Genomic DNA, 13,764 nt, shown 5'->3' with positions numbered 1-13,764 from the left:
CGCGGGGCGTCGTCAGGGTGTAGGGGACTTTGAAAAAAGCAATCTTTAATGTCAATTATAGCCAGATTCCAATTTCGGGGGAGCATTGTAGGGGATGGCATCCCTGGCTGGAGAGACCCCATGTCTTCAATTACTTTATTTATTTCACAGAGGTAATGAAGGAGACGCCATTTGTCTTTGTTGGGTTTTTTGTTTACAAAGACAGGGGAGTTCCATGGGGACGTGGTCTCCACGATGTTCCCTTTAGCAAGCTGCTCCTTCACGAGCCCCTCAAGCGCCTCTAATTTTTGTTTGCTGAGCGGCCACTGTTCCACCCAAACTGGTTTGTCAGTCAGCCAATTCAGTGTCTGGGTGGAGCGCTTCTCAGTGGCCGCTGCCCGAAAAAGCTGGGGGGGCTTTGGAATGTCAATTTTTGCCCCCCACTGGGCCATCAGGTCTCTCCCCCACAGGGGTTCTGTAAAGTCCAAAACGAATTGGCGTATAGAGGCCAATTGCCCATCCGGCCCCTCAATTTGTACAACGCTCCTTGATTGTTTTGCCAATTGAATTCCCCCTATACCTTGTACGCGACCAGCCACGCTTTGCAGCTCCCAATGTGACGGCCATTCTCGAGTGGGAATGATCGTTACATCTGCCCCTGTTTCCAGGAGCCCCTGCATTGTTTTTCGTTCCCCGTGAAGATGAAGGCCACACGCTATTTTGGGCTTGTTCTCTTCAAGGGCCTGTGTTGCAGCATTTTTGAGAGAAAGAGGACATGAATTGTGAAAGTTGAGCTACTCCAGGCTAGGCCTCAGATTGAGGCCTGGTGTGGCCTTCAAAGCCTCTGACGCAGTTAGAAATTCAGAGTTTGTGGCGCAGATAGAAAATAGTCTTAAGGTGTTGTGGGGACCACTGGATTGTCTGGGTGTGAACTAGTATAGGTTTTATGGTGTACAGTGTAGGCCGTTTTAAGGAAAAGGTAAACAATGTTAGCCTACCAATCAGAGAGTCTTTGTTTCTGTAAACTATGTAGAAGCTTATATAAACTACCGCCTGATTTTGAATAAAGGGAGAACGTTGCATTAATCATATTGATTGGATGTGCGTTTGTCTTGTCCAGTTTCCCGTTTTCCTGAGGTTCCATGGCTTTAAGTGGCGCCCGCACAGGGACTCAGGAGGCTCCGAAAAGGCTGCCAAATTACTTTTAGAGTAACGGGCAGTCGGGTTTTGAGTCGCGCGACAGAAATTTAGGTCCAAATCGCCTCATGGTGACGGGACCGGGATCCCAAATTCACTTTTTGTGAACGGGGATCAAGTGGGACGGAGCAGAAGCCTCCAAACTCCGAATTGGGCCGTTCCCAACGGGAGGAAAAAGACTCTTCGCATTTTTGTTTGTTTGCGAGAGTCCGTGGAGCAGTGGGAAGACCTCGGCGTTCACAAGAGACCCGAACGGCGGGGGTGGACGTGGCCGAGGCCGGGAAGCTGGAGCGGGGTGCTGCCTTGCCGAAGAAAAGCGAGAGCGGAGCAGCCCGCGGAGATTGAGGTAAGCCGCGGAGACAGAGAGAGGGTGAAAGGTTCACCATGGATGGAGATTTACAGGCTTCAGTGCGGCTGCTCTTTCATATTCTCTCAAAGAGAGCTGAAAAAGTTAAAGAAGCCAATTTAGAACAGTTGGTCCTTTGGGCAAGAAGCAAAGGCAAGCTGCAAAAACCTTCCCTGATTTTTAGTGAAACCGAATGGCAGGAGCTGGGGCAGCTGCTTTGGGATGCGGTCATAGAGGGCAAAAAGGACAAGAAAACACTATTAGAGCTTGGAGGTGTTTGGAAGAAAGTTTTATATACCTTACAGAGCATGGCCGCGGAGAAAGAGGCAGCGGAAGCTGCAATTCGAGCGTTTGAGCAGTCCACATCAGAACAGATAGAAGTTCGGAAGCCATCTCGGGTTGAAAAATTTCTTAATGTTTGTAATATGCGGCCAGTGCGGGGGCAGAAAGCCCCAGTCAGCCCCTCTGTCAGGGATTTTGTCGCTCGTTTGGAGGGAAACGCAGAGCCGGGCGGTGCGGGGCCGGCCGGCGCGAGACAAAGCAGGGATGCGGCTGCGCCCGGAGCGGAAGTGTGCTCGCGAGCAGCGGATGTTAACAGCTCAGCGGTTCCGCGAAATGCGGCAGACCAGGAAGTGACCCTCCCGGGTCCCTCGGGAGGCGGGGAGACACCTGAGGAGGCGGGCGGAGCTGGTGACGAAACAGGGCTGAGTCAGGAGGAAGAACTCGGGGGCGGAGATCAAGGCAGAGACCAGGGCGGAGACGGGAGCGAGGCGGCGCCGGCCCCGCGCCCCCCCGCAGCGGCGGCGGCGGCGGCTGCCACCGGTGCGTGCAAACGCAGAGGAGCGGCTCGCCGATACCCGCCGACGGCGGCGGCCGCGGCCAGCAGCCTGGCGCGGCTTAGAGGGGCTGGGCACCCCAATGCTAGCGGGATGGCAGAAGTAGCCACCCAGACAACACCAGAGCAGAGCCCCGAAGATGCCAGTTCCCATCCCACCACGGTAGCGCTGCGCAGCCCACTCCCATTGAGCTCAGATTCTGATGACTCAGAACCGGACCTCTCTGTTGTCAGTTGCAGCAGGGACACGCGATCACAGAACAAGATACAAAGACCAAATACGTTACAGAAAAAAATAGCCCGCCTTGCCACCCTCTCAAATCGTCAGGCTCCACCAGTGGAACCTTCCACTGGCCAGCAATTGGCATCGCCAGCAGTTTTAAAAAATCCCTTGCAGTCCCGATGGGCGTCAGTTGTGAAAGATGCTCTTTTAGACGGTGACTGGAAAGCTGCCAGCTCCCTGGCTTGTCCTGTTATAGTGTCTAATGGGAATGCCATCTGGGAGCCCCATGACTGGAAAATCCTACAATCAGCTAAGCAGACAGTCACCGCTTATGGGATCAGATCAGAAGCAGCCAGGAACATCATTCAGTATATATTCACAGCAGATGTGCTTTGTCCTGGTGATTCGTCTAACATTGCATCCCTGCTTCTGACACCTTCTCAATTCCTCATGTTTGAAAGGGAATGGAAGCGGTTGGCAATTGAAGAGGCCAACAAACACACAGATGTGGGAGACCCCTTTTTTGGAGTCCAGCCAGATATGCTGACTGGGCGAGGACCATATGCAACCAATCAGGTGCAACTTACCTTTCCTGTTGAAATACACAAATTGTCACAGCAATTGGCCCATCAAGCTTTGCTTTTGGTACCAGACAAGAAAAAGTCAGCATCCTATGCCACCATAAAGCAAGGAGCCACTGAACCATTTGGACAATTTATTGATAGGCTGTCAGCTGCTTTAAAGGATGCACCTGACGTGCCACCAGACGTTCAGGAACATTTATTCCGATCCCTTGCTTTTGAGAATGCTAACCCACCCACCAGAACCATCCTAGCCACCCTTCCTCAGGGCTGTCCAGTCGATGAGATGCTTGTCAGAGCCACACGCGCAGAACAGAGCAACCAAGCTGCGGCATTCACCGCAACCATCCAGGACGCAATTCAACAACAAGGACACATCATTGCAGCTGCTTTATCAAGCAACAACACAAGGAGACAAAAGACGTAATGAAAAAGTATAGCAATACTGAGTGTTTTCCATGATGCCAAGAGGGATGGACATTATGCAAATCAAAGTTATTTCAAATACAATGTGGATGAAAATTACTGTAAAAAAAAAAAAGGATAGAAATGTTAATAATGATTTAATTGCTAAAAATGTCTTTGAAAACAAAGATTTGAGAAAAGTCAGTCAGATGGAATGTTGGCATTGAGTTCACAATTTCTGTTTTCGAGTTTTTATAGATAATAAGATAAATAATAATTGTCAAGTTTTTATAGGTAATGATAATTAGTGATTGTTACTAATGTTATATGAATGCTTCGACAAGATTGTTTTAAACTATTTTAAACATTTCTTGTTGATAGGTTGATCATATAATGTAAGTTGTCTGATTTTTGTGATAAGAATTATTATTAAGATGTTAAGGTATTGAGGTGTTGTTTTAATATTTACAGTCAGTTTTCATATGTTTTATGGGTTTTTTAAGTGATTGATTGTAAGATGTGTTTTTCAGGATCCTGTGTGTTTGATTTTTTAACTGCTTATGTGTTTTCTTTATTCAATTTTCTATGCAGCTGCAGTTCATCTTCTTTTAAAATTTATAGTCCAAGTTCTGGTTCAAAATTTCAGACTTCAAATTTTCAGATTTTTGAAGAAAAGTTTTGTTGTATTTAGAGAATTTTTGTCTTGAAGGAAATTTTAGACAGGTTCAATTATTTGATGTTTTGATAAATTGTTAATAATAAGGTTTTTTACTTATCACTGTTATTTTTAAGACTTTTGCTTTAAACATATCCTCCAATTAGAGTTCGAGCTCTGGCCAGGCTCTGGCTCTACGTGGATGGTGTGATTGACCCAGGTGTTTTCTGCATCAAAAAAGTATTCAAGTCCTTTTGGCTTGACAATTTGACCATACAGGACAGCTGAGCCTCAAAAGGAGGTTTTGGAGAGACATGATCCGGACATGTTTTATCCAAATCTCTGTTGTTTTAAGGTTTTTCAGCTGCTGCAGACTCTGGGATGACAATTTGATAGTGTAGCACTTGGTAACTGTGATTTTATATGTAATATTGATTGTGTATTATTTGATTGATTTTATTTGTTGTTAGTTTCTTTACTATATGCATTGTTTTGTTCTTAATGTTTTTCATGTTTATAACAAAGATGTTGATATTTCCATTTCTTCATGCAAGTTTTAGGGAACAGAATTGAGAGAGGACCCTCCAGTCCCTGTGGGGGTGTTGGGTTTGTTTGTGTTTTAACAGGTGCAGAATCTAGATGGATTTCAGTGAAGAATGTGGAACTTATCAATTGCAAGAAGGCACTGATCTCTCCACAAGTGGATCAGAGGATGCACAGCAAAAGTGAATTGTGCAAAGATTTGTGTTTCACCCACAGAAGATCGTGGGCTTTGAGTTTTTTTTTATAAGTGTGTTTTTAATGATGTTATAGAATTTTTTTTGCTAAGTTTTTAATAAGTTTTAGTAATGCCTGTGATTTTTCTGTTCATCTTGCCATTGTCTTTCAATGGCAAAAGAAAAAGAGGGAGGTCCCAACGTGGATCAACAGAAATTCTACTTGAGTGAGTGTTTTTACCCGTCCAACCAAGACGTCTGGGCAGGACAGATGCTCTTGCTGCATTGATACGAAAAGGCAGAAACAGAATTTTAAAAATAGATGAAAAAGATATCAACCCGCAGTGATAACAACGTGAACAACAACAGTTTGCCTGGAACATCCCTGATGAATCCAGTTCTGATGAAAATTAATTTTGTAGAGTACAGAAAAATAAGTTGAAATATTATAAGTGTGAAGTTAGTTTTATCAGAAGTTAGTTTATTAGAAGTTATAGTTTATGTTTAGAATTAAGATTGTTTCTTTCATGTTAGCTGGGTCAAAGGGTATTGCACTTTTTTTTTATCTTTATAGTTATTTAAATTGTTATACCGTGTTTTTTACAGTGTGTGCAAAAATTAGTTCATTGTGCCTTCACTCCAGCCTGATTAGCTCAAAAGAAAAAGAGGGAATTGTTGCAGCATTTTTGAGAGAAAGAGGACATGAATTGTGAAAGTTGAGCTACTCCAGGCTAGGCCTCAGATTGAGGCCTGGTGTGGCCTTCAAAGCCTCTGACGCAGTTAGAAATTCAGAGTTTGTGGCGCAGATAGAAAATAGTCTTAAGGTGTTGTGGGGACCACTGGATTGTCTGGGTGTGAACTAGTATAGGTTTTATGGTGTACAGTGTAGGCCGTTTTAAGGAAAAGGTAAACAATGTTAGCCTACCAATCAGAGAGTCTTTGTTTCTGTAAACTATGTAGAAGCTTATATAAACTACCGCCTGATTTTGAATAAAGGGAGAACGTTGCATTAATCATATTGATTGGATGTGCGTTTGTCTTGTCCAGTTTCCCGTTTTCCTGAGGTTCCCTGGCTTTAGGCCTGTGCCCAGTAAATAGCTGGTACAAGCTTTTGGCAAAGGTCAGCCGCCTGCTCCTGGTCCCAAGGTGGCTCAGGGACCGGGATGGCTTGGGCAACTATTTGACCCTTAAGGAGAAACACCGGCGGGCGAACGCAATACAGGGGAAGCACGAATCGCCCTGGGTCTGAGGTTACTAACCTGGGTAATACCGTTATCTCCTGGGGTGTGAACTTGGTGTCCCCAACGACGATGTACTTACATCGCAGCTGACTCCAGATACCTGAACCCTCTGGGGCGACGGAAATAAGATGATGGTCCGTGTCCCGAAGATGGAGGGGTTCCGTCAGCTGGAGCCGGAAAGGGGAAAAATTTGACAAGGTGGTTAAGATGGGCCTGCGGTGTATTTGTTCGTAACGAGTGCACGTCGCATTAGATGGAAAAGTGTCAAGTCCGGTATTTTGCCAGTCCAATGTGGGTGTCTGTCCAACATCCCCTCCCTGAGATGTTCCTTGGTCCACCGAATTTATGTCTGAGCGCAGGGAAGGGCTGCACTCGTAAGTTAGTTTTTTGAAGGTCCCTGGGCCCTGCCCTGCTCCTTTTTGAATTGGTGGAATTCGTTCTTGAGCGGGCAATTTCCCACCCAATGTCCCAGGGTCCCACACAAATAGCATCGGTCCGCTGATGGTCGTTGGTTACGTGGTGGCGGTGCAAGACAAGGATGTGGTGGAGGCATCCTGGCGTCAGTGGCGTAGGCTCATTTAGTTGTTCCTGTTTTTGGCACAGGTCCCCCTGTGGATGGCTCCTCTACCGCTGCAAGGTCTACCTTTTTCTCGCAGACTTCTAACATGTCCTGGATGGTCGGCTTGGGCTCCATTGGGAGGCTCAGTATCGCTGCTTTACATTGCAAGTTGGCATTGACCGCTGCGATCTCTCTCAGCACCTCTTGTCTCGCCTTCTCGTCCTTAATTTGCAGCTCAACTGACCTGCGGAGCCTCTCAACATAATCTATAAAAGGTTCACTGGGGGACTGCATAATTTTCAGGTAATTTAGTACCTGTCCCTTTGGTTTCAAATTAAAAAATGCCTTTTCGGCAGCCCTCACTGATTCTCGCAGTGCCACTCAGGGGATTTCAGTGGCCTGCCGTGCTCCGTCGGCCCACTCTGCTTGACCACAGAGGTGGTCGACTGAGAGCATCCCTCCCCCTACATCCTTAGCAGTGGCCGAGTTCTCCCAAAGATGGAACAGGGAGCCCCAGACCTCCTTCTGCCACTCTGTCTCCCACCGCAGGAGCTCCGTAGGAGTCAGCAGACAGGAGAAGAGTTGGCGGAGATCCGCAGGGGTGAGGTCGGTGGATAATATGGCCATGAGCATCCCCCGGAAACACTCGCTCTCCCGAGTGAACTCCCGCTGCGCCCTACATAATTCCTTGGTAACCTGAAAAGGCAATGGGGTCCACTGGGCACGGACAGCACCTTAACCATGTGGGATATAGGTAACAGGTGCTGCCAGGAAAGTTGGTGTGGGATTTCCATGGCCATTATCAGGGATGGTTGTTGATATTGGTATTACTTGGGAGCCATTTCTGTCCCCAGGCCCCTCCCCCCCAGCCTCCCCATCGTGGGAATTGGGAAGAGGACCCTGGGAGCCGGAAACCAACCTTGGATGGGAGGGGCCAGGGAGGTGGGTGGGACCATTGGAAGAGGGGAGCTCTGCCTGGAGGGGGTGACAAGGGGAGTGGTTAATGGCATGGGAATTTGGGGCGTGGCTAAGGGAGGGACTGAAGGGAGGAGGAACCAAGGAGAGGGAGGAATTAACACCTGGGGAAGGGCTGGAGGACTGGAAAGGGGTTGGAGGAGGAGAGAAAGGGATTCTGGGGAGGAGAGGAACAAGTGGAGGGAAAATCCATGTGGCGCCCGCCACTTTGTTTCCCCCCGGCGCCATTTTTAAAAGGGGGAAAAGTGGAGAGAAAATCCATGTGGCGCCCGCCATTTTGTTTCCCCCGGCGCCATTTAGAAGAGGGGGAAAAGTGGTGGGAAAATCCATGTGGCACCCACCATTTTGTTTTCCCCCGGCGCCATTTTGAAGATCAGGGGAATCGGGGACATTAACGCTAACTGAGGGTTCTGGGGATGGGACTGTACATTTTTGGGAGAGTTGGGGACTGGAAAGGTCCTGAGGAGTCTGGCCACGACTCCCCAGGCGGGGGGATCTGGGGTTGTGCGGAGAGCTGGGGAGACAGTAGAAACCCCGCGCAAAATTGCGGTTTTCTCCCGGCAGGGTCCCAGCTCTAGGGCTAACAGGGGAGGGAAGAGGGCTAGGAGAGGAAAGAATTGAAGAAAATCTCTTCGAAAATGACTCTTTCTCCACCCTTTGTTTATAATTTAGAATAGTCCGAATCTGTAGTGTCCAAAATGTCATTTTAGAAATTGTAATACTCCCTGTCTTCCTGAGAATTGTTAATTTTTGTCCCACCGAATCCCAAAAGTGAATGTCTGTTACTTTTTCGGGAGTGGCAATTTCGGGGAAATGGAGAAAAAAACATTTTATTAGATCTTTAATATGCCCCTTTTTAACTGAACCCCCCCCCCCCCCCCAAGGATACCAAGAAACTGGAGATAGACTCCTTTCTGTTCAGCAGAGAGCTTAGCACCCATTGTTATAAAAAGCTGCTGAGCAGTTCAAATCCCACCTCGGAGAGAGAGAAAAAGCAGAAAGAAAAACAAAGATCCCAACCGGACACCCAAAGCTTTCCCCCCACCCACAGAACAAAGGAGAAATAACTCCCCCTGTTCCAAACCCAGGAGAGAAAAGGGAGGAAAGAAGAAAAGATGTAGGAATTTTCCTACTTACCCAAATCCGTGGGACCAACGAAAACTCCGAGGCAGGGCTTTTGTCTGGGAGAGACTTCTGGCGGGAACCGAAGAAGCTGCCTCTCCTGTCCCCCAGGAGCGCCACCTATAAAACTAGGTCTGCTCCCACTGGGGGTAGCCTAACATCCAGAGACCTCGTGCAAACCGGCGTCAGGGAAAAAAAAATCAAAAACGACGGCTCTGCTGGTCTTCTCCGCGGGGTCTGGAGGTCTTCTCAGCCTCCCCGGTGGGCGCCAAGCTGGCACTCTGCCTTCCCAAATCTCAATAGCAGTAGTGGCTTTCCCGGGATTCGAACCCAGGCTGCCAGCGTGGCAGGCGAGAATTCTACCGCTGAGCCACCAGGGGTATTGCTAGGTTACCAAGTCTCGGCTAGCCCAGAACCTTTAGCACTGCGGCAGCAAAGGCCACTCTCATATGCCGCTGTGGGCACGAAGTGTGGCCTGTGGGAAGTCGAAGCCACCAGACTGAAAGACACGCAGAGCAGCTCTGACAAAAGCAAGGAGCTGTCCTTCTGGAGGTATCAGAGTTCCGAGTTTATTGGCTCAAAGAAGACAAGCTCCAAAAGGCCATGGGCACCGTGTGCCCCGCTTCTTAAAGAGGGGTGGTAACCGGGGAAGGAAACACCAGCCAACCAATGGGATAACACCTGGGGGTGGTGTTACAGTGAGCTCAGGGGCACCCTGTGCCCCCCTTCCCCGGGCCCCTGTGGCTCTGATCAAGATAACCCCTGGATCCTCCTTTCTGCCCCAACGGGGTTGGCGGAGAGCCAGGAAAGCCCACCCTGTCCAAAACCTATATAGACCCCCTGACATTTCCTGTTCTTCCTCTTTTGCCCCGCTCTCACATGGACAACACAGAATAAAGAGAGCTGTACCAACCAACACCCTGGAGTAAGAGCCTCTTTTGAATATTTTTCCCTCTCCTGATATTTCTCCCCTCACAGCCCCTTATCTCTGAGCTGGTCGGATTCTTCCGGGGGCTGCGTTGAGGGGGTAAAAACTACAGTTGGCGCCCCAACGTGTGCTGCCTCTGAGCCCACGAAGAAGCTGGACCCCCTATCTCAGTGGATTTCAATGGCTTTTGGGACAGTCAACTGCCCTGGTACTCTAGCTGCCTTTAAAGGCTTTGAGTGACAGGGAGAAGTCGGGGACCTTGTCTGAGTACCCCAGGCGAGCCGGCTTGAGAGGGACCCCCAAAGGATTTCACAGACGAACCCTGCAGTTCACAGTTTGGTGAGTTCTCCGATCGCGTCACCCCGGGACCGCGCCTGGCTGGGAGGAGTTACCATAGTGACTGTGGGGGGCTGCTTGTGAGAGGGGGTGCCAGGGACCCTCTGCTAGACAGTGTAGAACTGGTGGGCTGAGGATACCCACGTTCCAGGGGGGAGAAGTGACGGGAGAGAGGGCAGGAGCCGGTCTGGCCAGCGGCGGGACCAGCGCCCCTCCCCCTGCCCCCCCCCACTCGGATTTCCACGGAGGGAAATTTGAATCATTCACGCTGTGTTCCTAACTCTGGTAAGGATTAGACCAGCGATACGATTAAAATAATGGGTACAAAACTGTCGCTTGTACAAAAGAGCACACTAACATACCTTAGCAATATTTAAAACAATGTATCGTTCCCTAACAAGCTTCTCCTGCGTTTTGTATGCTGGCTAAAAGCAGAAATACCTAACTTTACTGTGCAAGAACTGAATTCGCTTTCCTTTTGGGACCAAATTGGACAGATATTAACTTTAAAAGTCGAAAATGGTGAACATAAAGCTTCTCGATTTATTCCGATATTTTTACAAGCACGAAAAAAGATTTTGGAAGCAGAAAAAAGCTTACAAATGCAGAACCAAAGTTCGAATACTCCCTTTTCCCCCTCCTGCCTACCTCCTCAATATCCCAGCCCTGAAACCCCCCCCCCCACACCCCTTATTCCCCTCTAACACCTTGCTTTTCCGAGAAATATAGTCCAGAGTTTGCCTCAGGGAGCACTGCAGTGTCTCTGAAGCACACGTGGCAGAATAATGGCATCGGCCATGTGCTCCGACTGGCGCTGGCTCCCTTTACCCCCTGTCCCCCTCCCCCTCAGATTCCTTTGCTTCCCCCGCCCTCCGCGCCCTCCTCCAACCCCTCCTCCACCCCCTCATCCAATGCCTCCCTATCTCCCACCGCTCCCCCACACCCTCCTTATCAGTGCCAGCCCCTGAGTTGCCCCAGGAAAAGGGGCGGGGCCGGCCCCTGCACTGCTCCCAGCCCCAGCGCTGACGACAGTGGAGGGGGGGCAGGGCACGGCAGCCCAGCAGCTCACAGCAGGGGCAGGGCCCGAGTTTGCACCGCGGGGCAGACAGCCCGGGGAGGGGGGTGCAAGCTGCCTCTCACCGGGACCCAGGGAGGGCTGCTGGGGGGACATAACCCTGCCCCTACTGAGGAATCTATACCATCTGTAGCACCAGTTGTTTATTTAGGGAGAAGAAATGGTACCAGAGGTTATCAACCTCTACCATATAGAGACAAAACAGAAATCTGTAAAGTTCAGAGAGAATTTGGGAGGTCCAGTGAGATTTTTAAAGGTATGATTAGGGAAACCTTCAGTTTAAATGAAATGGTACCGAAAGATATAAACGACTTGTTTAAATGTTTACTAACACCCTCTGAATATGAGATATGGGAAAATAAGTGGAAATTGGCTTTGGAAACAGTTTTGCAAGAAATACAACATACACGCAGTGAAGCCCTTGACAGTGATGGTCAGCCTATTACAATGCATCATTTATGTGGTACAGGGGGACATACAATGTCCAGAAAAACAAACCAGACTGTTATCTAGATCGGTTTTAGAAAAAATCTGTAATGCTGCAGAAAAGACTTTGTATCAATTACCAGGAACTGAGGTTAAATGCAGCTATATCAACATTAAACAGTTTCCTTCTGAGAGTTTTTTACAGTTTGTAGATCGTTTGAGAAGCCAAGTTGAAAAACAGATGCAAGACACCAGGGTACAAACAGAATTGATTAAAAAAATGGCTCAGAGGAATGCCAATGGGACCTGTCATAGGATTATTCTCAGTCTTCCTCTTGATCCAGCACCTAGCCTTGCCCAGATGATTTAAGCCTGCGCCAGGAGAGCAGAGCTGCTTGATAATCCTGTCAGTCATAGAGCACCGGCAGACCTATAGCCTGTTGCCACTGCTGAATCAAGCCCAAGGAAGCCACCCAGGTCATCACAACAGCTGCAGCACATCATCTGCCTGCGTTGCAAGAAACCAGGACACTTTGCTAGAAACTGTCCTCAAAACCAGAACCAGAGACAGATCAACAAACAAAAAAACTGAGTGTACAGCGTGTCCCCGCAGCTAAAAGAACTACGCGCAAAGATTTAAATATAGCGGGAACCAAACGGGACAATGCCTCCCTCTTAACAAATAAGGGGGAGGGTGGGAACCATGGTGGGGGGGGGGAAAGAAAATTAAAAATGTAAAATGTATAACCAACAAGGTTTGGCAGCCGCTAGGCCGAACTCGTCTAGTGACTGCCAAAGGATTTCATTTCAGATCCACTGATTGGAAAGTTATTGTAGTGGACCTGTCAAAGAGCTCACAAGACCTGCAGGCGTACGATATGGAACTGGACAGTGAGTATTTTGTTATTGGAGACACAGCATACACACCTCCAGAGATTGAAATAGTTCCCATGACTACAAAGGAAAAAATATCCAGCTTTATGCTATTGGCACGCTGTTTGCACCCGCCATTCTATCTAGAAAAGGGGCAAATTCTGGCACAAGCCATTCCCATCCCAGTGAAAATCACAGTAGAAGGAAAATCACCAGAGGTCTACTGGGCAGAAGTAGTAGGAGAGGATAAACCCTCCATGGCATGCAACCTAGCACATGGCTCAGAGCACCTTCAGGTGGAAGGTGTTCTGGAAAAAGGTGCAGACATTACGGTGATACCCAAAACTATGTGGCCATCACACTGGGAATTGCAACCTGTGGCAGGCAAACTTCAGGGTATAGGAGGAACTACATGGGGAAAAATTTCAAAAAATGTAGTGCGAATTGAGGGACCAGACGGAAAAACGGCAAGTGTTCGCCCATTTGTGGCAGACTATAAGGCTCCTCTATGGGGGAGAGACACCATGTCCCAATGGGGAGTCCAGTTAATCATTCCTAAGACACCCCAGGATTTTTGGAAGTAGCCACTGTGGAACGCCCTGCCCACAAGTTAAAGTGGTTGGATAACATCCCAAAGTGGCTAGCACAGTGGCCTTTGAGTAGTGAAAAACTCCAGGCGCTTGAAAAACTTGTGGAGGAGCAGGTAGCTCAAGGACACCTACAAGAAAAAGACAGCCCTTGGAATTTCCCAGTCTTTGTAATAAAGAAGCCTGGGAAGGACAAGTGGAGATTGCTCCACAATCTCAGAGAGATAAACATAATTTTGGAGGACATGGGACCTCTCCAACCAGGGGTGCCTAGTCCAGCTATGCTTCCCCAGGACTGGAAATTGGCTGTGTTAGATATAAAGGACTGTTTCTTTAAAATTCCATTGCATCCTGAAGATGCCCCGAGGTTTGCATTCTCAGTTCCTACCATCAATCGGGAAGCCCTGAGGAAATGTTACCACTGGAAAATTTTGCCCCAAGGTTTAAAATCCAGCCCTTTAATATGCCAACAGTATGTAGCAGCACTACTGTCTCCAGTACGTGCAAAGAGAAAGGATGCCATCGTCCTGCACTATATGGTTGATGTGCTTGTCTGTGCTCCCAATGACTCTATACTCCAATACATGCTTAACCTAGTGGTTAAAGTTTTAACCTCTGTTGGATTTCAATTGCAGGAAAACAAGGTTCAAAGAATGCCACCTTGGAGATACCTGGGCCTAGAAATTTCTGCTAGGACTATTGTCC

This window comes from Taeniopygia guttata, chromosome W (assembly GCF_048771995.1).
Source record: "Taeniopygia guttata chromosome W, bTaeGut7.mat, whole genome shotgun sequence".
NCBI lineage: Eukaryota > Metazoa > Chordata > Aves > Passeriformes > Estrildidae > Taeniopygia > Taeniopygia guttata.
Note: the sequence above shows the minus strand (reverse complement) of the source record.